This window comes from Arvicanthis niloticus, chromosome 21 (genome assembly GCF_011762505.2).
Source record: "Arvicanthis niloticus isolate mArvNil1 chromosome 21, mArvNil1.pat.X, whole genome shotgun sequence".
NCBI classification, from domain to species: Eukaryota; Metazoa; Chordata; class Mammalia; order Rodentia; family Muridae; genus Arvicanthis; species Arvicanthis niloticus.
The window spans coordinates 42,526,701-42,539,331 of record NC_047678.1 but is presented as its reverse complement, the minus strand read 5'-3'; the positions used below and the strand labels follow the sequence as shown (position 1 = coordinate 42,539,331).

At 45.8% G+C, this 12,631-nt stretch overlaps 1 protein-coding gene across 2 annotated transcripts in view; it reads left to right on the top strand.

Annotated features, from left to right (window-relative positions):
• Positions 1–5,421: 5,421 nt before the first annotated feature.
• The window catches only part of Ano10 (anoctamin 10), a 112,136-nt gene continuing 104,926 nt past the window's right edge, over positions 5,422–12,631 (top strand). Inside the window, exon 1 of one of the 2 annotated variants that reach the window (XM_034484422.1) lies at positions 5,422–5,617. The gene's annotated coding sequence lies outside the window, so the exon portion shown is untranslated. The remainder of the gene's footprint in view (positions 5,618–12,631) is intronic. The other variant, XM_034484421.2, reaches the window with a different exon arrangement.

Here is a 12,631-nt window from a genome sequence, read left to right as displayed (position 1 = left end):
AGGAGGAAGAAGAGGAGGAAGAAGAAGAGAAGGAGGAGAAGGAGGAGGAAGAAGAAGAGAAGGAGGAGAAGGAGGAGGAAAAAGAAAAGGAGGAGGAGGAGGAGAAAGAGAAGAAGAAGAAGAAGAAGAAGAAGAAGAAGAAGAAGAAGAAGAAGAAGAAGAAGAAGAAGAAGAAGAAGAGGAGGAGGAAGAGGAGGAGGAGGAGGAGGAGGAGGAGGAGGAGGAGGAGGAGGAAGGGGAGGAGGAAAAGAAGAAAAGTCTTCTGTTCCAAAAGGCATGGGTAGAACACAAGGAAACCATATAGGATAGTTGGCACCCTCATCCTAGCTATAGTGGTTTGAATAAGAATGGTTCCTGTAGGCTCATACATTTGAATGCTTAATCACCATGGATGGGGGGGGGGGGAATTAAAAGGATTAGGAATTGTGGCCTTGTTAGAGTAGGTGTGTCCTTGTTGGAGGAAGTGTCACTGGGGTTGAACTTTGAGGTTTCCAATGTTCAAGCCTCTGGATGTAGAACTTTCAGCTACCTCTCTAGCACCATGCCTACCTGCCTGCCACCACGCTCCCCCACCCCCATGATGACAACGGACTAAACCTCTGTAAGCAAGTCCCCACCCTCCCCCCCTTAAATGCTTTCTTTTATAAGAGTTGTGGTGGTCATGGTGTCTCGTCACAGCAATAGAACACTAACTGGATAATAGTGACAGCTGGGAGTCTCCACCATGGTAGGTCTAGATTCAGGAGGAAGAGAGTTACTCACATGTATAAAGGCTTCCTGGCTACAACTGTGGCCTTCTGTGGATGGCACAACCAACTTGCCAACCTGCAGTGACTCAGCATAGAGGCAAGCAATAGCAATAAAACCTATGACCTCTTCCTGCCATCCAGTCTCCTTCCCACACCCCAGCAACCAAATGCATCCAGAGGCAGAGAACAAGGGAGCTCACCGCTGTGGTCCATAGGCTTCCTGGAACACAAGAGAAAGAGGGAAAAAAAAGACAAGGGACAGACAGACAACCTGTTTAATTTGCAGTTATGAACACTGCACAAGAAGAGGAGGGGTGGTCTCAGTCTTACAGATTTCCTTAAGTATCATCTCCTTTGCTGAAAGGAATCAAGGGCTTTCTGTGAGGACGCGGGTAAGCTGGAGTCATGCAGCGTCAGAGCGGCCCTGCTGGAGGTCGCCAGAGCTTATTTAGTGAGTCATTCTTACATGATGAGAATATTTTAAAATAACTCTTTAAAAAAACTTATTACAGTGTGTAGGCCAAGTATAAAACCTTTTGAAAAGTCGGGATTCCTGTCTCTACTTTTGTTAGTAAAACCCCGATTTGTAGAGCTGGAAATAGCAGCTTGAGAAGGATAGACACTAGAAAAAATTTTCTCCATTTTTTTTTAAAGAAAACATCCAGAAAGAATAAGCTCACTGAGCAACAGAAAAGCAAATCCCCACCTCTGACATCACAAGGTGAAACTTAAACCTCAGGAACTGCAGAGGGAGTGGTTTGGTTCCCTTGTGGGTAGGCTGGCAGGGAGAGGCTTGCTCACAGTTGCTGATCTGAGATACAGCTGATGGACAGTCCATGTGGAAGAGATTAGAAGGGAGGGTGAAGACCCATGTCCAAGCCAGAGAGCAATGTGCAGAGACTGGAGGTGGAAGAGATGGGGGCAGGGCTGAAAACAGTCAGTAAGCCACACATTTGTAGGTTGGTCCGAGTCTGCCGACAAGAAAACCTGTAACATTGTATAGCCTAGGATTTGGCTTTAGATGATACAAATAAGGCAAATTCAACATCCAAACGCTGTCCTGTAAGAGAGGGAGAGAAAGGAAGAGAGGGAAGGACAGAAATGGGCTGGGGACATGTGAAATTTTCAAGGATATGTCCCCAGTGACCTACTTTTTCTAACTCCTAATTGTCTCTCTCCCACTAATGCCACCAAATTGTGAATCCACCATTAAATGAACCCATGCAGTGGGTCAGAATGTCATGACACAGGGGCTTCCCTAAGGCTCTTCCCCTGAACACTGCTGCACTGGGGACCAGGCCTTCATCACATGAGCCTTCTGGGGATACTTCAGGTCTTAATCATAATACACACACACACACACACACACACACACACACTCTTGAACACACACAGAGATATACACAAACACTCACATTCCACATATACACACATGCAAACACATAATGCACTAATGAACTCACACACATGTGTATACACATACACACTCTCACATACATACACACATGCACATACACACATGCGCACACACACACGCACTCGTGAACTCACACGTGCACACAGATACACATTCATACACACATGTGTATGAATGTGTGTACATACACATGCATGTACACACACATGCACTCATGAACTCACACACACGTGCACACACACATATGCACACACACAGACATACACACACACTCAAATGCACACATGCCTTTCTAAGTATACCAGTAGGAGGAGGTGTCAATAAAGTGGTAAAGCAGGCTAGATAGAAGTGGATCTTCATGCAGAAGAAAGAAACAACAAATGTTCAAACCAAAAGCATAAGAAAACTCAAGATAGGAGCTGAGTAAAGATTGACATTTATATTTAGGAGAAAGGACTTTTCACTCTTAAATAAAATATGCTCATATATTCTTATATAAAAACCTCCATCTTAAGAAGAAAACTGGGCACGCTGTGTAAAAAGTTCATAGAAAATGAAATACAGATGTCTCCACATGAGGAGATGCTATTAACCTGGAATAAGAGAGAAGCAACTTAAAACATTGTTTGCATTTTTATGTCTGTATTTTTATGAGCACGTGTGTGTGTGTGTGTGTGTGTGTGTGTATGTGTGAAGGCCAGAAGTCATTATCACTCACCTTTTATCTTATTTTTTTGAGACAGTCTCTCATTGAACCTGGAGTTTCTTGACTGCCTGGCAAGCCCCAGGGTCCTCCTGTCTCTGCCTCCCCCATGCTGAGGTTACATACATGTGCTGCTTCCCTGTGCTGAGATTACATGCATGTGCTGCCTCTCCCATGCTACCCTCCCAGCTTTTCCTGTGGTGAAGGGGATTAACTCAAGCCTTTATGCTTGCATGGCAAACACCTCACCAGCCGAGGTCTCCTCAGCCCCCTAAAACCTTCTTTAATTGGAATGATAGGTTTCATTTCTGACCAAACTAGAAGAAGCCCACTACAGTCTATGTCTCACTCCTTGTTGCTAAAACATCTAGCAAGATATAACAGCAATGACGTCACTGACAGCAGTGGATTGGACAGGGAACCCCAAAGTTGAAGAGAGACAAGTGTGGGATGATGAGATTCGTGTTGTTTTTGTTGTTTTGTGTTTTTCCTTTCTCTCTGATACCTGCTGGCTTTGATCTGAAGCCTGGCTGACGTGGGAACTAACAATCAGAAATGATTAGGAAACAAGTCTGAGAAGCCCTAGCCTCCAGTCACAATGGGCAAGATGAAGAAGCAATGCGAAGTTCTGCCTGCTTTCCTTGCTGAGATTAGCATGTTCAGGAAGCTGACACCTAAGACAGGGAGAGAAAAACTGTCCTTTTAGAGCAGTGGTTCTCTACCTTCTTAGTGCCTCAGCCCTTTAACACAGCTCCTTCTCTGTGGTGACCCCAACCATAAAAGTATTTCATTGCTACTTCATAACTGTAATCTTGCTACTGTTATGAATCATAATATAAATACCCATGTTTTCCAATGGTCTTAGGTGACCCCTGTGAAAGGTTACTTGACCCGCTCTCCCCCAAAGGGGTCATAACCCATAGCTTGAGGACGACTGTTTTAGAGGGAACAACTGGAAAGAGGGACAGAGGGACAGAGCAACAGAGGGACGACTCTTGGGAGCCAGAGAGCACGGAACTAAGCAATGGGTGTTGACTGGGCCTAACTCTAGGTAGTGGTTTGTACATGGCAATGGATAATTAAACGTGCCTGTCCTGGCCTGCTTCTGTTGTTGCTCCAATAAAACGCAGACCAAAACTAACTTGGGGAGGAAAGGGTTTATTTGGCTTATAGTCCATTATCAAGGGAAGCCAGGGCAAGAGCTTAAGGCAGGATCCTGGAGACAGGACCTGAAGCAGAGACTACAGAAGAACATTGCTTAATTGCTTGCTGCCTGCTCTCTTACACAGCCAGGTCCCACCCTCTTAGGATGGTACCACCCACAGTGAGCTGGGCCCTCCCACATCATCAAGAGAATGTCCCCCACACAAGCCCACAGGCCAGTTTGATAGAGGCCATTCCTTCATGTTATTTCTTCCCAGGAGACTATAGGTTGTGTCAGGTTCACAAAAACCAAGCGGCATGGCATCATAACTCAGGCTCCTGTGTGAGTCAGAACTCATACTTTTTGTTTTGAGATGGGGTTTCACTACATTGCTCAGGCTGGTCCTCGGTTCAAGTAATCTTCCAGCCTTAGTCTGCTGAGTAGCTGAGACTACAAAAGTGTGTGCCACCAACACACTTAACTAAAGTTTGTTAATTCGGCTGTGATAAGATTACTCCCGTGAGGGCTGGGATAATCTCTTCACTAGGATGCACAAGCCCCTGGGTTCAATCTCCAGTATAAAGATCATCTAAGCAACAGGATTTGATCGATATTCCATTAAAACGATTTCTTTTCCTCAAACATTTCAAACATTTCCAATCAAATACCAAAGGATGAAGTTATATGCAAGGATGAATGTAAGTTCAGGGGCTGAGAAAATGGGAAACTCTGCGACTAAAATCCACGTCTATTGAGTCATCAATTGACTCTAATAGTTAAAGTTCCTGAAAGATTTGCCTTGGTTTTCAGAGAGAAGAGAGCCAAGAATTGTTCCTTAAGGCAGTGAGGGAGCTAGGAGGACAACTTCCAACCCGGAACACCTCCAGGGGTTAAAGGCCTTCGGAGAGCTGGAAGGGTGTGGAGGGTGGAGGCTAGAGGGTAGATAGGAAACCTAAGGGGATGGGGACCACTGCGGGGTGAGGTTTCAGTAATAAATCTGATCTGAGCTTCTCATCACGTGGAAGTCGGGTACAACTAAAACGAAGCTTGTGCTCAAACTGGATTCTGGTCTAAGAGATTAAGGGAGGCGTAAGGAGCGAGGCAAGAGAACTAGCCCGCACTCCATTGACCGCCAGCGAGGCCCCACCCATCTTGACGAGGCTCCCTCTCTGCGGTGAGTGACAGCAGGCCAAGCCCCACCCGACTCACCATAGCCCCGCCTTCAACACGGCTCAAAGTTCTGACAAGCTGACGAGGCCCCGCCCACTCGCCTCCGCCACGCCCACTAAAATGACAACCCCCAGGGCCCCGCCCCTCCCGCCGAGGCCCCGCCCCTCTTCCGAGCGACAGCCAATGAAGTTTCATTCTGATACCTCCGCCCCATTTCCTCCGGACTTACATCCACTAAGGCACCACCCCTTTCACTGTGATCCCGCCCCCCAGGCCGAGTGATAGCCGGAAGGCCCCGCCCTGCCCGGTCGTTGACACCTCCTGTCGGCCTAAGGCGCCACGCCCCGGTCGCGCATCCAGTCCGCTCTGCCTTAGCGCCACGGGCCTGGTTCTCCCGGCTCAGGCCGCCCCCTAGGACGCCGCGTGGGCGGCCGGTGAGTGGGGAGGGACGCAGCCCGTGCAGTGGGCCCGCTGGGGATCCCCCTCCACTAGGAAAAAAGACGCGGCAGCGTTGGGCGGGGCTGGAGATCCGCAACGGTGTGAGCCTGCGGAGACAGGGGGATGTCGGCCGGCTCTGGACTTGCGTCAGGCCTGGGGCGGGGCCGGCTCTGACTGACTGGTGGGGTATCAGGGTGCCGGGCTGCTCTGACTGACTCTTCGGGAGGGCTCCTGGTGGCCTTGATTGTGTCACAGCTCGCGGTCTCTAGGGTTGCGGGTTTCTGACCGGGCCCATTGTGCGCTTTCCGTGATAGGAGTCGCATGACTCCGGTGAAGTGCAGAGTCCTGTCCCCACTCGAAGCCCTGTTTATTCCCCTAGCTGAGGCGGTGCATAGACGGTGCATAGACGACCTGACTGAAGTACTCTTCAAGTTCATTCCCACTCCACAGTTGACTCGCGTTCCCTTAAACCCTGGTGGTGTAATCGAATCCCGGGAGTTTTAAAAGTTTCAGGTGCACTGTGAGTTGCCTGGTTTCCATTTAAAGTCACAGTAACCTTAGAGGACTTGATATTTCTAAGGACTCTTTCTGTCTTTAAACACTTTTAAATGCAGCCGTGCATCTCTTAACCAGGATAAACCGGGAGGGAAATGTTTGCTGTTTACCTGGCAGGAATGTTCGAGGGCACTCACATAGACAAAGAGGCCGTGACTTTACCAGGCGTATAAGCTTTGCTTGTTGTTGTTGTTGTTTTGTCTGTGTGTTCGAGTTAACGTGTGAGTATAGGCATAAGGATACACACAAGCTTGTACAGGACAGAGGACACAGGTGTGGGCCCTTGCTTTCCACCGTGTTTGAGAGAGGATGTCTTTGTGTCTTTCCATTGTTGCTGCTGTACTGCCGACTCTAGCTGTCCCTACAGCTTCTTAGGGTTCTTCTGCCTCTGCCTCCTGTGTCACCTGGAGTTAGGATTTCAGAAGCACTCTACTGCGTGGCTTATGGTGCAGTCTGGAGGCCAAATTTAGGTCCTCTTTGAGAAATGAGAGCTGCAGAATAACGGACATACATAGGGAAGACCTGGTAAATTGTAACGTGTGTGTGTGTGTGTGTACGTGTGCATTTGGATAGACTGTAGTGTGTGTGTGTGTGTGATTGTGTAAAGAGGAAAGGTAGAAAAGTTGGAACACAGAAAAGAGGATAAAGTTGAGAATATAAATGCCCTGTAGGAACACTCAGTAGAAATGCTCTGAACTCTATGACCTCTGGTAACATTTTGTCTGTCTTCCTAGTTTGTATATTTAAAAGCATTTTTTTTTTTTGTTACTTATTATTGTGTGTGTGAATGTAGGAGTACACATACCATGGAATGTGTGTAGGAGTCAGAGGTCAAATTTTGGGAGCCAATTCTCTCCTTTTGTGTATATAAATACACATATAATTAATGGAGTAGTATTCCAATATTAATTTGTGACTTCTTCCAACTTATCATTTTCTTATTTACCATTTTCCTTGATCACTAAAAATTCACACGGAACAACGAGCTACACATTTTTAAAAATAATATTAGTATTTCAGCTATGTCTTTAATACATGCTTGGGGGTGAAGAATTAGGGCTGATCAAGGCAATTATATTGGCAAGTATTTAAATGCTGTCTGTGCTATTTCGAACCAGTCTCTCACAGTGTATAGATGGATTGTCTGTAACTCTCTGGGTTTACAAACAGTAGCACCGGCTTTTGGAAGATGCTAGCTCAGAATGCTGTGCGTTTGTCCTGGTTGTTGTTTTTGATTTTTGTGGTTGATGTTTTCAAGTTGACACAAACTATCCTCATCTGAATGAATGCCTCCATCAAATTGACACATATGCAAATCTATGGGGCATTTTCTAGATTAATGAATGATAGGGTGGGAGGGCTGCTGTCTACTGCCAGTGGTGCCAGCCCTAGGCAGGCAGCCCTGGGTTGTATAAGAAAGCAGGCTAACCAAGCTGGTAAGCAGCACCCTCCATGGCCTCTGTTTGAGTTCCTGCTTTGAATTCCTGTCTTGGTTTCCCTGATGATAGAAGCCAAACAAACCTTTTCCTCCCCAAGTTGCTTTTGGTTGTGGTGCTTATCAGAGCAATAGAAACTCTTAAGACAGTGTTACATGTGATCTGAAGCTATTGTTTTGACTGCATGGAAGTTTTTATGCATACTTATTGGAAAGGGAAAAATAAGGGATTTGGGGATAAAGGATTTTTATTTTGAAATTATTTGTTTTTTAAGTATCTACAAAGACATTAGAGTTCTCATGTGCCAACTTCTCTGATCCTTGTATGTTCTCAGTACAACAGTTGCTGAATACAGGAAAGCAGCCTGACACAGTTCCATTAAGTGACCTGCAGATCTTAGTAGAGCACACCAGTCTCACAGTCGTGTTAGGATCCAGTTTTGTACTTAGCTACGGTATGCCTTTAGCATTTAACAAAGGTGTCCTCCCAGACAGGATGACCAGGTACAGAGTTGTATGGTAGAACAAGCTTGTAGCAACATTTTCTTAAATTCATCTCTTGCATGCCATGTATTAGGAAGGATGCTTATTTTTGTTTCCTGTGCACACAAGCTGCTATTTGAGTAAATTACACACTAGAAAAGGTACCCTTGTGTGTGTGCATACAGGGCAGAAGTCAACCTCAGGGGACGTCTTGGTTACTCTCCACCCTATGTTTTTAAGTCAGGATCCCTCATTGGTCCAGAACTCATCAGTTAGTCTAGGCTGACTGTCTGGGGGGCCCCCAGGGCCCTACTTATCTCTGCCTGCCCAGCACTGGGAATCCAAGCTTATGATTCGATACTCAGCATAACAATGTAAGTTCTGGGGATTGAACTCAGGTACTCAAGCTTGAATGGCAAGGAGTCTACTGACTGAGCCATCTCTCCAACAGAATGGCTTTAATCCATTTAGTATCAAGCACATCACCACTGCGTCACAGAATAGAAGGACTGATGTGGTAATCCAGATGTTTTAACTTCTTGGTTTACATAGGAATTTCACCAGGAATCTCTCTTAAAGCATAGTGCCAAGTGCCAACTCCTTACTCAGGCTGCTCTGGAACTCTCTGTGGTCCAGGCTGGCCTCAGACTTGCCATCCTGTTGCTCTAGCCCTCACAGTGTTGGGACCAAATTTGCGCCACCACTTCCAGCTTAATAAGATAGTTCATAACAACACTCTTATGCACGACTTCCTTTGTAGTTGGGCATTTGTGACTGTTCCTCCAATGAACTAGCTTAAATTCACAAAGAGCATACTCCCCAGAACACAGCACCCTCATTCTTTCCTTGGTCTTAGAAAATCCCTTCCACGGACAACTGCCCCACCCCACCTCCTCCCAGTGAACTCTGTCTTTCTCTGCATCTTAAGCACCATTCAAATCTACCTTTTGTGGGCCAAGGATCCGGTGACTAATGTGAAAACCCTGTGTATCTACAGTCAGTGTCTGTGCTCTATTGGTAATCTAAGACATGGTGAAAGAGAACACAGCCCACTACAGCTTTCTGGAGCCTGTGCAGGGCCTCTGAGAAACCTTGGCTGCTCAGCTTTCTGGTCACTCTGACTGTTGTCCTGACCAGGGGGAAGCTGAACACAGAGAGAAAACCATTCTACCTCTTGGTGACCTGGAGGTCTGTTGCCCCTGCCACAGCCATGCCTGCTGCACACTAACGCTCACACTGTCTAGTATCTTGGCTCCTTCTTTCTGTTTCCTCTGTGTGGTAATGGCAGAGCAAATGCCCATTGCAATCCCTGGCAAAAGTGAGTCACAGAACTCAGTTTAGGCCAAGGGTGCTTTGACCACACACCTCTTACTCTGGCTCACAGGGCTTCCAGTGAGCCAGGTGAGACCGGGGCAGACCAGCATCTTATTACCAGTTACTATAATGTGAAAGAATGTCACACCCATACCTGCAGCATGCAGAGCACAGAGAGGTGTGGGAACCCCAGACAGGGCCATCCAAGAAGTATTATATGAAGAAGGGGTGAGGAGAGAGCATCTGAGTGCTGTTGCAGTGGGGAGACAAATACTCTGGGCAGAGGCCACTCTTAGATGGGAGGAGGAAGGAGAGGGTCTGTGCTGGAAGAGTGGGTCTGCTCTCTAGGTAACCTGTGCTGGTCTGCTGCAGCTCAGTGGATGGCACAATTGCCGTATAACTGTGATAGCATAGGTACCGACAAGCAGCTGGTCCATACAGGCTGTGATCACCACGGCCTGCCTGCCTCCCTTCCCTCCTCACATGGTTTGCATTGCTCACAGTGGAACCTAAGCATTTTTGGCGGTGTGATAAAAATAAAATCGCGTGTGTGGTGTATGTGTACACGTGTGGCAGGTGTGCGTTCTGGTGCACTCCCTGAGACCAGAGGAAGAATTGGGACTCTGACCTTATCCTTCTCTGCCTATTGAGACCTTCGAGATAGGTCTCTCTCTGGAATTAAGATGGTGGCCAGCACCATCTGAACAGAGATCCCCCTGTTTCTGTTCTTCCACAGCTCTGGGATCACAGATGTGCATGTTCACATCTAAATTTTTATGTGAGTCCTAGGAATTTGAACTCAGATCATCTTCCGGTATTACTGTGTATTTAGTGTACATTTTATATGGAGTCTTAAGTACAGTTTTTTAAAAAACATTATGAGAAGGCTTGGCATCTAATAATAACTAAGTATAATTTCTTAAAATATTTATTTGTTTATCTTATCTATATGAGTGTTCTGTCTTTACACACACCAGAAGAGGGCATCGGATCCTATTACACATGGTTGTGAGCCACTATGTGGGTGTTGGGAATCGAATGTGGTACCTCTGGAAGAGCAGTCAGTGCTCTTAACCACTGAGTTATCTCTCCAGACTCCAAATATAATTTTTAATGAATATAGTGGATTGTTTCCTTTTGTGAGTGGTCCTGTAATACCGCAACATATTAGGCTGTCTTTGTTGTTTTTTTGCATATGTATACAAATAAATACAATAAAATAATGATTTTTTATATTGCATTTGCCTTAAAGATCCTTTAGAGACAAATTTTATTAATAAAGTGGTAATAATGTCTAGTTTTTTGCATACATACACAAATAAATACAATAAAATAATTTTTATATTCACATTTGCTTTAAAGATCCTTTAGAGACAAATTTCATTAATAAAGTGGTAATAATGTCTAGATATACTTTGTTTAATTTTCTTCTTGGGATAAATTTATGGAAATAACACTGTTGTTACTATGTAGACATATTTCTCACTGCTGGTTTGCTTTGGCAATAGGGATATATTTGGAAATAGGGATGTATCTTGTTACCATTTGTTTTATTAGTGGCCTTGAATGTCTTTTCAGATGTGGTTGGTGTGATTCTTTTGACAGTTGTGTCTTTGTGTTTGGTGCATGGCTTTGTTTGTTGTTGTTATTGTTGTCTTCCTGTTCATTTCTAGGAGCTTTGCAGGTGAGGGATGTTATCACTTGCTTGCCATATATTGCCAATACTGTTAAGGGTCTGCTTTGGATAATGAATGGCACAGAGACTCTTAAGTGAGGATGAAAGTAGGCAGTGTTCATTATGGGTTTCTAGGAGTACTCGTGTACTGGCTTTGAAGAGAAACCTGTTCTGGTTTTCTCAGCAAGACTGTTTTATGACCTGGTGTTTATGAATAAGGTAGACTATTCACACATCAGACAATGGAGAATGTTCAGCGAGCTGACCTTTGATGTCTGTCCTCTGAACACTCTGCTCTCTCTCCTCCAGAGTTCTCATTTACCCCAGCAGGAAGCTATGTTTTATGTGTGACAAACAGAAGGTTGTCACTTCCCAGCCACCATTAAGAGACTAAGCAGGCCCTCTTTTCAGTCTTCCCTGCTTCCTGGTTCCTCTTCCTTGAGCCCACTCTGATGACTTGATACGAGGATGTTAGACTGGGCGCTTCTCTAAGCAAGGGAATGTCATCTCTTCTCACTTGCTGTTGGCTTATCACCTTTACGTTTAGGCTCTATCATGGCATGGTTGTAGCAAACACACAACGCATGTTTACTGATATTATTATGTTGTGGAGGCCGTAAGCTAAGCCTCTCATTCCCTTAGCAGACTACTGCCTTTAAACTCACCATGCAACTCAGGCTGGCTTCAAGCTCACAGTCCTTTTCCTTCAGCCTCAGTAGTGCAGACACCACAGAGACGTACCATGGTGCTCTGTGGCCCAGGCCATCTACTAGGAAGTCCCTCAGTTTATAGGGCAGGGCTGCGCCTTCCTGCTGGTCTCCCGCTGCAGTCAGTTGAAAGCGCATCAGGAAGAAAGCCAGTCTCTTTGATAGACTCCTCAGAGGCCTGTTGCTGCTGAGCGGGTGCTTTGTGTCAGTATTGTCCCAAGTCTCCTCTTATTCCACAGGTGCTCCCTCGCAGCTAGAAAATCTCTTTCTACCAAGCACATGACACATGTTGATTGAGGTTATTGTTTATATTCTGAAGGGTGTGAAGCTGAGCCTGGGCCCTTTCGAGGGCCAAGACTTGTGGTGAACTATTCTGAAGAAACCATTAGCTGTTTGGAAGCACTAGTTGATGTCTTCCTAGAACTTAACCTGTTGGTCTACAGCTAAACCACTCCTAACCCAGCAGATCTGGCCTGGTCTTAAAAGCTGAGCAGGTCCAGACTTGAATGAAGAACTCAGCTTGATGACATCCTGTGCATCATCACACAGCATCTGAAACATCTTGAGATACAGTGTTCTAACTTTCTGCTGCTGGGATAAAACACCCTGACCAAAAGGAACTTAGGGGAGGAAGGGCTTATTTCAGCTTACAATTCTAGGTTATAGTCCATCATGGAGGGGAAGCCAGAGGCGGGAGCAAGAGACAGCTGGTCACATGACATCCATTGCCAAGAGTAGAGAGAAACAAACGGACCCAAGTGGCTTGGCTGCTTAATGCTCAGCTACGCCTTCCTGCTGCTCTCCCGCTGCAGTCAGTTGAAGGCGCATCAGTGCATTCTTC